This window comes from Tachyglossus aculeatus, chromosome 4, assembly GCF_015852505.1.
Source record: "Tachyglossus aculeatus isolate mTacAcu1 chromosome 4, mTacAcu1.pri, whole genome shotgun sequence".
In the NCBI taxonomy this organism is placed as follows: domain Eukaryota; kingdom Metazoa; phylum Chordata; class Mammalia; order Monotremata; family Tachyglossidae; genus Tachyglossus; species Tachyglossus aculeatus.
This window is the reverse complement of record NC_052069.1, coordinates 12470553-12483241: the sequence shown is the minus strand read 5'-3', so window position 1 is coordinate 12483241 and position 12689 is coordinate 12470553. Positions and strand designations below refer to the sequence as shown.

Genomic DNA, 12689 nt, shown 5'->3' with positions numbered 1-12689 from the left:
GACACAGTCTCTGTTCCACATGGGACTCACAGTCTTCCCATTTCATGGATGAGGGAACTGAGGCACAGAGAAGTGAAGTGACTTGCCCCCTAAAAGTGCTCAGTTGGAGAGAGGTGTGATGGGAAGTGCGGAGCATGGAACAGCTGGCTGAGAAACTCCTTGCTGTCCAAGGAGTCACCCCCGGCTAGAAGGAGGGATAAGTTTGAATCCAAAAGGGAAGCAGCATGGCCTAGTGGGAAGAAACAGACCCAGGAGTCAGAAGATCTGTGTTCTAATCCCAGCTCTGCCTCTTGTCTTTTGGGTGACCTTGGGCAAGTCGCTTTCCTGCACCTTGTTTTCCTAATCTATTAAATGGGAATTAAATTCTATATCCTCTTACCTACATTGTGAGCCCCACATAGTACAGAGACTGGATCCAATCTGATAACTTTGCATTTACCCCCCACACTTGGAATGGTTCTTGGCACATAGTAAGCATTTAACAAATGTGGTAGATTGGCTACTATAAAACCCAACTGGGCAGATTATACTGTGTTTCAAGTCTAATTTCTTCTCTGACTGAACCTTTGAACTTTGCTTGGCCCTAGTGACTCATTTTTGAAATCTATACAATCCTACCGAATCCAAGCTGAACTTCCACAAAGCACGGAGTTGTTTTATGGAACCACCCACGCAACTATGTCAAATACCTCGCTATGCGTGTCTCCGAGAGAGGTGGGAGGCGGGGGGAGGCGGGAGAGTGCTTTGAGCCCAGAACAGTTGCTGGCTTACACAGCCTAAGAGCTTGGAAAGTTGGTGAAGAGAGCCAGTACATATGGTGGGGAAAGTGAGAGGAGGGTGTTGAAGTCAATGTAACAATAACAATAATGATAATAGCATTTATTAAGCACTTACTATGTACCAGGCACTGCACTAAGCATTGGGGTGGTTACAAGCAAATCGGGTTGGATACAGTCCCTGTCCCTTGTGGGGCTCATAATCGCAATCCCCATTTTACAGATGAGGGAATTGAGGCCCAGCGAAGTGAAATGACTTGCCCACAGCAGACAAGTGGTGGAACTGGAATTAGAACCCATGACCTTCTGACTCTCAGTCCCGTGATCTAACCACTAGGCCTTGCTGCTTCCACTGCCTCCAACCTTCCATTCCTCACATTCCTCAACTAAGCCACATCCTGTTAATAACATTCATTCATTCAATCGTATTTTTTGAGCGCTTACTTTGGGCAGAGCACTGTACTAAGTGCTTGGGAAGTACAAATCAGCAACATATAGAGATGGCCCCTCCCCAACAACTGGTTCACAGTCTAGAAGGGGGCAGACAGACAACAAAACAAAACAAGTAGACAGGTGTCAATACCATTAGACTAAATAGAGTTATAGTTATATACACATCATTAATAAAATAAATATAGTAAATATGTTCAAAGTAGAGTAATAAATATGTACAAATACACGCAAGCCCCCCAGCCAAGAAAGGACTGTTGTGTTGCCCTCCCCCAAGATCTTAGTACAGTGCTCTGCACACAGTAATCATGATAATAATAATAATAATAATGGCATTTGTTAAGCGCTTACTATGTGCAAAGCATTGTTCTAAGCGCTGGGGAGGATACGAGGTGATCAGGTTGTCCCATGTGGGGCTCACAGTCTTAATCCTCATTTTCCACATGAGATAACTGAGGCACAGAGAAGTGAAGTGACTTGCCCAAAGTCACACAGCTGACAATTGGAGGAGTGAGCACTCAATGAACACCACTGATTGATTAATTATGGGCTCCACTTAATGCTCGCTATGTGTAGGACACTGTGCTAAACCCTGTGGCTGAAGCCAGGTGATCAGATTAAATTTTGTTTCCTACCTACCTGGGCAAGGCGCTCAGCCTGAGGTAGGGAGAGCACATCTCATTTTGCTTCTAAGGAAACAGAGGCAAAGGACTTACGGGAATCCCCCAAAATAATAATAATAATAATAACAATAATAATAATAATAACTGTAGTATTTGTCAAGTCCTTACTTTGTACCAAGCACTGTACTAAATTCTGGGTAAGATGCGAAATCATCAAGTTCCACAAGGGACTCACAGTCTAAGTAGGAGGGAGAGCAGGTTTTTAAATCTCTATTTCGCAGATGAGGGAACCGAAGCATGGAGAAGTTAAATAATAATAATAATAATAATGGTAATAATAATAATAATGGCATTTATTAAGTGCTTACTATGTGCAAAACACTGTACTAAGCACTGGGGAGGTTACAAGGTGATCAGGTTGTCCCATGGGGGGGCTCACAGTCTTAATCCCCATTTTACAGATGAGGGAACTGAGGCCCAGAGAAGTGAAGTGACTTGCCCAAAGTTACACAGCTGACAATTTGTGGAGCCGGGATTTGAACCCATGACCTCTGACTCCAAAGCCCGAGCTGTTTCCACTGAGCCACGCTGCTTGCCCAAGTTCACACAGCAGAGTAGTGGTGGAGCTGGGATTAGAACCCAAGTTCTCTGGCTCCCCAAACCATGTTCTTTCAACTCCAAAGTGGATACTTTATTCATAAGAGTTCTTTAAAGTACATACAGTAAAGTTTGCTGAAGTAAATACTCTAGGGAGCAAAAAACAAAGGGCACTGAGTCATCAGGAAAAAGTGTGAAATTATTTTTTTTCTGGAGAAAAAATATAGAACATTAAGTCTTTATTGTTTCAAGCTCTGATCAGTGCACCTAATTTTTGTCTGAGGAGACAATCATTTAAAACAAATTATGGCTGTGTACATAAGTGAATATAATGAATGAATGAATAAGTGCCTTGGGGCTGAGGGTGGGGTGGTTATCAAGTGATTAAAGAGTACAAATCCAATAATAATGACGGTATTTGTTAAGTGCTTACTATGTGCAAAGCACTGTTCTAAGCGCTGGGGAGGTTACAATGTGATCATCATCATCATCATCAATCGTATTTATTGAGCGCTTACTATGTGCAGAGCACTGTACTAAGCGCTTGGGAAGTACAAATTGGCAACATATAGAGACAGTCCCTACCCAACAGTGGGCTCACAGTCTAAAAGGGGGAGTCAGAAAACAAAACCAAACATACTAACAAAATAAAATAAATACAATAGATATGTACAAGTAAAATAAATAAATAAATAGAGTAGTAAATATGTACAAGCATATATACAGGTGCTGTGGGGAGGGGAAGGAGGTAAGATGGGGGGATGGAGACTGCGGCCTAGCCCGGCCCTTGCCCTCGGGCGGCCATTCCGGGCCCTGCCCCGCCTTACCCCCCCCTTCCCCGCTACTCAGTTTGTCCCAAGGGGGGGCTCACAGTTTTAATCGCCATTTTACAGATGAGGTAATTGAGGCACAAAGAAGTTAAGTGACTAGCCCACAGTCAGATGACAGTTGGCAAAGCCAGGATTAGAATCCATGACCTCCGACTCCAAAGCCCGTGCTCTTTCCACTGAGCCATGCTGTTTCTCAAGTACAAGGGTGACACAGAGAAGGACTAGGGAAGCCGCATGGTTTTGTGTGGAGGACACAGGCCTGGCGACCAGAGGACCTGAGTTCTAATCCCAGCTCAGCCACTTACCTGCTGTATGACCTTGGGCAAATCACTTAACTTCTCTGTGCCTCAGTTCCCTCACCTTTAAAATGGGGATTCGATGCCTGCTCTCCCTCATACTTAGACTGTGAGCCCCAGGTGGGACCCGATTACCTCACATCTCCCCCTTAGTACAGTGCCTGGCACATAGTAAGCACTTCCCAAATACCACAGTTATTATCATTAGGGGAAATGAGGGCTTAGTCTGGGAAAGCAGTACTCTAAGTTCATTCATTCATTCATTCAATCGTATTTATTGAGTGCTTACTGTGTGCAGAGCACTGTACTAAGCGCTTGGCAAGTACAAGTTGGCAACATATAGAGACGGTCCCTACCCAACAGTGGGCTCACAGTCTAGAAGGAGGAGACAGAGAATCAATCAATCAATCAATCGTATTTATTGAGCGCTTACTGTGTGCAGAGCACTGTACTAAGTGCTTGGGAAGTACAAGTTGGCAACATATAGAGACAGTCCCTACCCAACAGTGGGCTCACAGTCTAAAAGGGGGAGATGGAGAACAAAACCAAACATACTAACAAAATAAAATAAATAGAATAGATATGTACAAGTAAAATAAATAAATAGAGTAATAAATATGTACAAGCATATATACATATATACAGGTGGTGTGGGGAAGGGAAGGAGGTAAGATGGGGGGATGGAGAGAGGGAGGAGGGGAGAAGAAGGAAGGGGCTCAGTCTGGGAAGGCCTCCTGGAGGAGGTGAGCTCTCAGTAGGGCCTTGAAGGGAGGAAGAGAGCTAGCTTGGCGGATGGGCAAAGGGAGGGCATTCCAGGCCCGGGGGATGATGTGGGCCAGGGGTCGATGGCGGGACAGGCGAGAACGAGGTACGGTGAGGAGATCAGCGGTGGAGGAGTGGAGGGTGAGGGATGGGCTGGAGAAGGAGACAAGGGAGGCGAGGTAGGAGGGGGCGAGGTGATGGACAGCCTTGAAGCCCAGGGTGAGGAGTTTCTGCCTGATGCGCAGATTGATTGGTAGCCACTGGAGATTTTTGAGGAGGGGAGTAACATGCCCAGAACGCTTCTGGACAAAGACAATCCGGGCAGCAGCATGAAGTATGGATTGAAGTGGGGAGAGACATGAGGATGGGAGATCAGAGAGAAGGCTGATGCAGTAGTCCAGAAGGGATAGGATGAGAGCTTGAACGAGCAGGGTAGCGGTATGGATGGAGAGGAAAGGGCGGATCTTGGTGATGTTGCGGAGCTGAGACCGGCAGGTTTTGGTGACGGCTTGGATGTGAAGGGTGAACGAGAGAGCGGAGTCGAGGATGACACCAAGGTTGCGGGCTTGTGAGACGGGAAGGATGGTAGTGCCGTCGACAGAGATGGGAAAGTCAGGGAGAGGGCAGGGTTTGGGAGGGAACACAAGGAGTTCCATCTTGGACATGTTGAGTTTTCGGTGGCGGGCAGACATCCAGATGGAGATGTCCTGAAGGCAGGAGGAGATGCGAGCCTGGAGAGAGGGGGAGAGAGCAGGGGCAGAGATGGAGATCTGGGTGTCAGAAGCGTAGAGGTGATAGTTGAAGCCGTGGGAGCGAATGAGGTCACCAAGGGAGTGCGTGTAGATCGAGAACAGAAGGGGACCAAGCACTGAACCTTGGGGAACCCCCACAGTAAGGGGATGGGAGGGGGAGGAGGAGCCTGAAAAAGAGACTGAGAATGAACGACCGGAGAGATAAGAGGAGAACCAGGAGAGGGCAAAGCAAAACATGTTAACAAAATAAAATCAATAGAATAAATATGTACAAATAACATAAATAAATAGAGTAATAAATAAATAGAGTAATAGCTCATTATGGGCAGGGAGCATGTCTGCTAATTCTGTTGTATTGTCCTCTCTCAAGCTTAGTACAGTGCTCTGAACATAGTAAGCGCTCAAAAAATGCTATTGATTGGTGTCAGCCAATCAATCAATCATATTTATTGAGCGCTTACTATGTGCAGAGCACTGTACTAAGCGCTTGGGAAGTACAAATTGGCAACATATAGAGACAGTCCCTACCCAACATTGGGCTCACAGTCTAAAAGGGGGAGACAGAGAAAAAAAACCAAACATACTAACAAAATAAAATAAATAGAATAGATATGTACAAGTAAAATAAATAAATAAATAAATAGAGTAATAAATATGTACAAACATATATACATATATACAGGTGCTGTGGGGAAGGGAAGGAGGTAAGATGGCAGAAACTCCTCACCCTGGGCTTCAAGGCTGTCCATCACCTCGCCCCCTCCTACCTCACCTCCCTTCTCTCCTTCTACTGCCCAGCCCGCAACCTCCGCTCCTCCACCGCTAATCTCCTCACCGTACCTCGTTCTCGCCTGTCCCGCCATCGACCCCCGGCCCACGTCATCCCCCGGGCCTGGAATGCCCTCCCTCTGCCCCTCCGCCAAGCTAGCTCTCTTCCTCCCTTCAAGGCCCTGCTGAGAGCTCACCTCCTCCAGGAGGCCTTCCCAGACTGAGCTCCTTCCTTCCTCTCCCCCTCGTCCCCCACTGCATCCCCCCATCTTACCTCCTTCCCTTTCCCACAGCACCTGTATATATGTATATATGGTTGTACATATTTATTACTCTATTTATTTATTTTATTTGTACATATCTATCCTATTTATTTTATTTTGTTGGTATGTTTGGTTTTGTTCTCTGTCTCCCCCTTTTATACTGTGAGCCCACTGTTGGGTAGGGACTGTCTCTATGTGTTGCCAATTTGTACTTCCCAAGCGCTTAGTACAGTGCTCTGCACATAGTAAGCGCTCAATAAATACGATTGATGATGATGATGATGGGGGGGGATGGAGAGGGGGAAGATGTCCATGTACAGAATTCACACTTTCTCTCCATCTTTTAGTTTGATTCAGTCAGTCAGTCATATCTATTGAGTGCTTATTGTGTGCTGAGCACTGTATTAAGCACTTGAGAGAGTATAATATAACAATGTAACAGTAGTAGATATGAGTAGATTATGTGCTGGTTTAACCACCAATGAAAACACCCCTACTGTTCTTCTTCCATAAAGCGGTGGGTCAGAATTGCCATATCCCATGAAAATTAAGCAGATTTTGAGTGGTTCGGAGCCACTGTGTCTAGAGATGGAAGGAATTCTGAAAGAGAGGAAGGATTATTTTATAATCTAATTATTATAATTATAATTATAAAGATTATTTTATAAGCAGCGTGGCTCAGTGGGACGAGCATGGGCTTGGGAGTCAGAAGTCATGGGTTCGAATCCCGACTCCACCACTTGTCAGCTGTGTGACGTTGGGGAAGCCACTTAACTTCTCTGTGCCTCAGTTACCTCCTCCGTAAAATGGGGATTAAGACTGGGAGCCCCAAGTGGGACAAACTGATCACCTTGTATCCCCCCTCCCACAGAGCTTAGAACAGTGCTTTGCACATAGTAAGCGCTTAACAAATACCACCATTATTATTCCCCTGTGGAGGAAAAAAAACCCCTAAATCTCATAATTTATTCTATTTATTTTATTTTGTTAATATGTTTTGTTTTGTTCTCTGCCTCCCCCTTCTAGACTGTGAGCCCACTGTTGGGTAGGGACTGTCTCTATATATTGCCAACTTGTACTTCCCAAGCGCTTAGTACAGTGCTCTGCACACAGTAAGCACTCAATAAATACGATTGAATGAATGAATGAATAATCATGTTTGGTCACGGAACTGTATGGCGTTTTGATAGTTGAAATCGCCCCCAGGTTTTTGTTGACTAAGATCTTTGTGGGCAGGGAACATGTCTACCCACTCTATTATAACTCTCCCAGGTGCTTAGTACAGTGCTCTGCACATAGCTACTCCTCATTAAATATGATCGATTGAATTTACCCTGCATGTTTCTTTGTTGGTAAGTTTGGCTTTGCTAATGCTCAATTTCTCCTGAATGTTTTCACTGCCAACCATTTTAATCTGCTGTGCAAAGAGTCTGCAAATGGAATAGCTAAATCAAGGCCTTGTTTACATAAAAAGCAAATGCAGCATGATAATAATTTACTTCAGTTTTCTGGCAATCATGCTTTTCTGCTAGATTAATTGCCGCAACAAAACATGTTAACCTGAAACATAACAAATGCCTTAAGATCTGTGCTGACACTCTGTCCTTGAGAAAATAAGGCACTTAAAGAGTAAGAATACAAGGTCAATTTTCTTTTTTCTCTCTCTGAACGTTTATGGGCCTGGAATGCCTTCCTCATATTAACTCACATTTAAACTCAAAAGCTCACCTTGGGCAGGGAATGAGTCTGTTTATTGTTGTATTGTACTTTCCCAAGAACTTAGTAGAGTGCTCTGCATACAGTAATCACTCCATAAATAATAATGGTGCATAGTAATGAGTAGTAATGAGAAGCAGCGTGCCTCAGTGGAGAGCCTGGGCTTTGGAGTCAGAGGTCATGAGTTCAAATCCCGGCTCCACCAATTGTCAGCTGTGCACCTTTGGGCAAGTCACTTCACTTCTCTGTGCCTCAGTTACCTCATCTGTAAAATGGGGATTAAGACTGTGAGCCTCCCCCGTTGGACAACCTGATTACCTTGTTACCTCCCCAGCGCTTAGAACGGTGCTTTGCACATAGTAAGCACTTAATAAATGCCATCATTATTATTATTAAATACTATTGAGTGAATTAACAATAACCATCATTAGTAGTAGTGGTATAATGTTTATTATACTTGACTATGTGCTAAGTGCTGGGATAGATAAAAGGTTAAGGGCTCAAACACAGCCACTTTTTCACCTGGCCTCACAATCTACCTTATGCCCATTTTATAGATGAGGAAACAAAGGCCCAGAGAGGTTGTGGCTAACTGACAGTCACAGAGTAGGCCACTGATGGAGCTGTAACTAGAATCAGATCTCCTGAAATACAGTCTCTGACTCTCCAAATTTCCTGTTGCTTTCCATTAAGTCCCCCAAACCTCTCTGTTGCTTTCCTCAAGAACCAAGTCTAAACTTGGAATTGCACCGCTTATTCAACTCACCCACACCTGTAATTGCATCTGCAATTTATTTCTTTATATTATTAATAATAATAATGGCATTTATTAAGTGCTTACTATGTGCAAAGCACTGTTCTAAGTGCTGTCTCCCTCTCTAGACTGTCAGCTCAGTGTGGATAGGGAATGTTTATAAACTGTTGTATTGCAATCTCCCAAGTGCTTAGTACAATAAGTGCTCAATGAATACCATTATTTTTTTTAAATGGTAGGTATTTGTTAAGCACTCACTATGTATCTTCCCCCTTCAAAGCCCTACTGAAGGCTCACCTCCTCCAGGAGGCCTTCCCAGACTAAGACCTCCTTTTCCTCAGCTTCCCCTTCCCTCCTCATCGCCCCAACTCACTCCCTTTGCTCCACCCTTCCTCCCCACCCCACAGCACTTGTGTATATATGTACACATCTATAATTCTGTTTATATTAATGCCTGTTTACTTGTTTTGATGTGTATATGCCTACAATTCTACTTATTTATATTGGTGCTATTGATGCCTGTTTTCTTGTTTTGATGTCTGTCTTCCCCCTTCTAGACTGTGAGCCCGTTGTGGGCAGGGATTGTCTCTCTTTGTTGCTGAATTGTACTTTCCAAGCACCTAGTGCAGTGCTCTGCACACAGTAAGAGTGCTTGGCACATAGTAAGCGTTTAACAAATACCATCATTATTAATAAATATGACTGAATGAATGAAAGAATGAATAAATGAATACTGTCCTTAGCCCTGGATTAGATAACCTCCTCACTGTGCCTCATTCTCTCCTGTCCTGCCATTGACCCCCAGCCCATGTCCTACCTCTGGCCTGGAATGCCCTCCCTCCACACATCCACCAAACTAGCTCTCTTCCTCCCTTCAAAGCCCTACTGAGAGCTCACCTCCTCCAGGAGGCCTTCCCAGACAGAGACCCTCCTTTTTCCTCTCCTCCTCCCCTCCCCATTGCCCCCCCCCACCCTCTTCCACTCCCAACATCACTTGTATATATTTGTACATATTTATTACTCTATTTTATTTTTACATATTTATTACTCTATTTTATCAATGATGTATATATAGCTATACTTCTATTTATTATGATGGTATTGACACCTGTCTACTTGTTTTGTTGTCTGTCTCCCCCTTCTAGACTGTGAGCCCGTTATTAGGTATCCTAATCCTCTTCAACCTCTCAGCTGCCTTCAACACTGTGGACCACCCCCTTCTCCTCAACACGCTATCCAACCTTGGCTTCACAGACTCCGTTCTCTCCTGGTTCTCCTCTTATCTCTCTGGTCGTTCATTCTCGTCTCTTTTGCAGGCTCCTCCTCCCCCTCCCATCCCCTTACTGTAGGGGTTCCTCAAGGGTCAGTTCTTGGTCCCCTTCTGTTCTCGATCTACACTCACTCCCTTGGTGACCTCATTCACTCCCACGGCTTCAACTATCATCTCTATGCTGATGACACCCAAGTCTACATCTCTGCCCCTGCTCTCTCTCCCTCCCTCCAGGCTCGCATCTCCTCCTGCCTTCAGGATTTCTCCATCTGGATGTCTGCCCGCCACCTAAAACTCAACATGTCCAAGACTGAACTCCTTGTCTTCCCTCCCAAACCCTGCCCTCTCCCTGACTTTCCCATCACTGTTGACAGCACTACCATCCTTCCCGTCTCACAAGCCTGCAACCTCAGTGTCATCCTCAACTCCGCTGTCTCGTTCACCCCTCACATCCAAGCCGTCACCAAAACCTGCCAATCTCAGCTCCGCAACATTGCCAAGATCCGCCCTTTGCTCTCCATCCAAACCGCTACCCTGCTCATTCAAGCTGTCATCCTATCCCGTTTGGACTACTGTATCAGCCTCCTCTCTGATCTCGCTTCCTCCTGTCTCTCCCCTATTCAATCCATACTTCATGCCTCTGCCCGGATTGTCTTTGTCCAGAAATGTTCTGGACATGTTAGTCCCCTCCTCAAAAATCTCCAGTGGCTACCAATCAACCTATGCATCAGGCAGAAACTCCTCACCCTGGGCTTCAAGGCTGTCCATCACCTCTCCCCCTCCTATCTCATCTCCCTTCTCTCCTTCTCCAGCCCAGTCCGCCCCCTCCGCTCCTCTACAACTAATCTCCTCACTGGGCCTCGTTCTCTCCTGTCCCACCATTGACCCCCGGCCCACGTCCTCCCCCTGGCCTGGAATGCCCTCCCTCCGCACATCCTCCAAGCTAGCTCTCTTCCTCCCTTCAAGGCCCTACTGAGAGCTCACCTCCTCCAGGAGGCCTTCCCAGACTGAGCCCCCTCCTTCCTCTTCCCCTCCTCCCCCTCCCCACCCCCCCGCCTTAACTCCTTCCCCTACCCACAGCACCTGTATATATGTATATATGTTTGTATACTCTATTTGTACATATTCTATTTATTTTTTTTGTTAATATGTTTTGTTTTGTTGTCTGTCTCCCCCTTCTAGACTGTGAGCCCGCTGTTGGGTAGGGACGGTCTCTATATGTTGCCAATTTGTACTTCCCAAGCACTTAGTACAGTGCTCTGCATACAGTAAGCACTCAATAAATACAATTGAATGAATGAATAGATTATATTGTATCTACCCCAGAGCTGAATGATGATATTATTATTAACTGTAATTTTAATATAAATATAATTGAGAAGCAATCTGGCATAGAGGAAAGAGTGTGAGTCTGGGAGTCAGAGGACCTGGGTTCTAATCCTGACTTTGCCACTTACCTGCTGTGTGAGCTTGGGCAAGTCTCTTAACTTCTCTCTGCCTCAGTTCTTTCATTTACCAAACGGGGGTTCAATACCTGCTCTTCCTCCTACTTAGACTGTGAGCCTCATGTGGGACTCAATTATCTTCCATCTACCCCAGTGCTTAGTACAGTGCTTGAAACATAGTAAGCACTTAACAAAGAGCACTATTACTACCATGATTATTATTTTTATTCTCAACATTAATAATTAAAATCATATTATTAGAATAGTTATCATTTAATTATGCCTGTTCTCTTGTTAATAGTGGAGTGAGCATTGTAAAGTAAATGCCTAGTACAGTGCAATTGTAGCCAGTAGGTGCTCAGTAAATACCACTGCTATGACAACTACTATTTCTAAGTAAACGCCTGGGGTGCAATTCTTGGTCATTTTGTTTCTCTGGGTCTAGTTTGCTATCTAGCTATAGAGTAATTATAATAATGGTGGTATTTGTTAAGCACTTACTATGCGACAAGTACTGGATTAAGGGCTGAGGTAAATATATATGAGTATTAAGTTGGACACAGTTCCTGTCTCACATGGGGCTCATAGTCTAAGTAGATGGAAGACCAGATATTGAGTCCCCATTTTTGCAGAGGAGGGAACCGAGGCACAGAGAAGTGAAGTGACTTACTTAGGGTCACACAGCAGGGGCATGGCAGACCTGGATTAGAAGATGAGAAGCAGCATAGCATAGTGGATAGAGCAAGGGCCTGAGAGTCAGAAGGTCATGGGTTCCAAACCCAGCTCCCCCACTTGCCTGCTGTGTAGCCTTGGGCAAGCCACTTCACTTCTCTTTTCCTCAGTTACCTCATCTGTAAAATGGGGATGAAGACTGTGAGCCCTTGGTGTCATCCTCGACTCCGCTCTCTCATTCACCCCTCACATCCAAGCCGTCACCAAAACCTGCCGGTCTCAGATCCGCAACATCGCCAAGATCCACCCTTTCCTCTCCATCCACACCGCTACCCTGCTCATTCAAGCTCTCATCCTATCCCGTCTGGACTACTGCATCAGCCTTCTCTCTGATCTCCCTTCCTCATGTCTCTTCCCACTTCAATCCATACTTCATGCTGCTGCCCGGATTATCTTTGTCCAGAAACGCTCTGAGCATATTACTCCCCTCCTCAAAAATCTCCAGTGGCTACCAATCAATCTGCGCATCAGGAAGAAACTCCTCACCCTGGGCTTCAAGGCTGTCCATCACCTCGCCCCCTCCTACCTCACCTCCCTTCTCTCCTTCTACAGCCCAGCCCGCACCCTCCGCTCCTCTGCCGCTAATCTCCTCACCGTACCTCGTTCTCGCTTGTCCCGCCATCGACCCCCGGCCCATGTCATCCCCCGGGCCTGG

At 45.4% G+C, this 12689-nt stretch overlaps 1 protein-coding gene across 3 annotated transcripts in view; it reads left to right on the top strand.

Moving 5' to 3' along the window:
* SLC2A9 (solute carrier family 2 member 9) overlaps nt 1-12689 on the top strand; it is a 352960-nt gene that overhangs the window by 128824 nt on the left and 211447 nt on the right. The gene's annotated exons all lie outside the window — the stretch shown is intronic.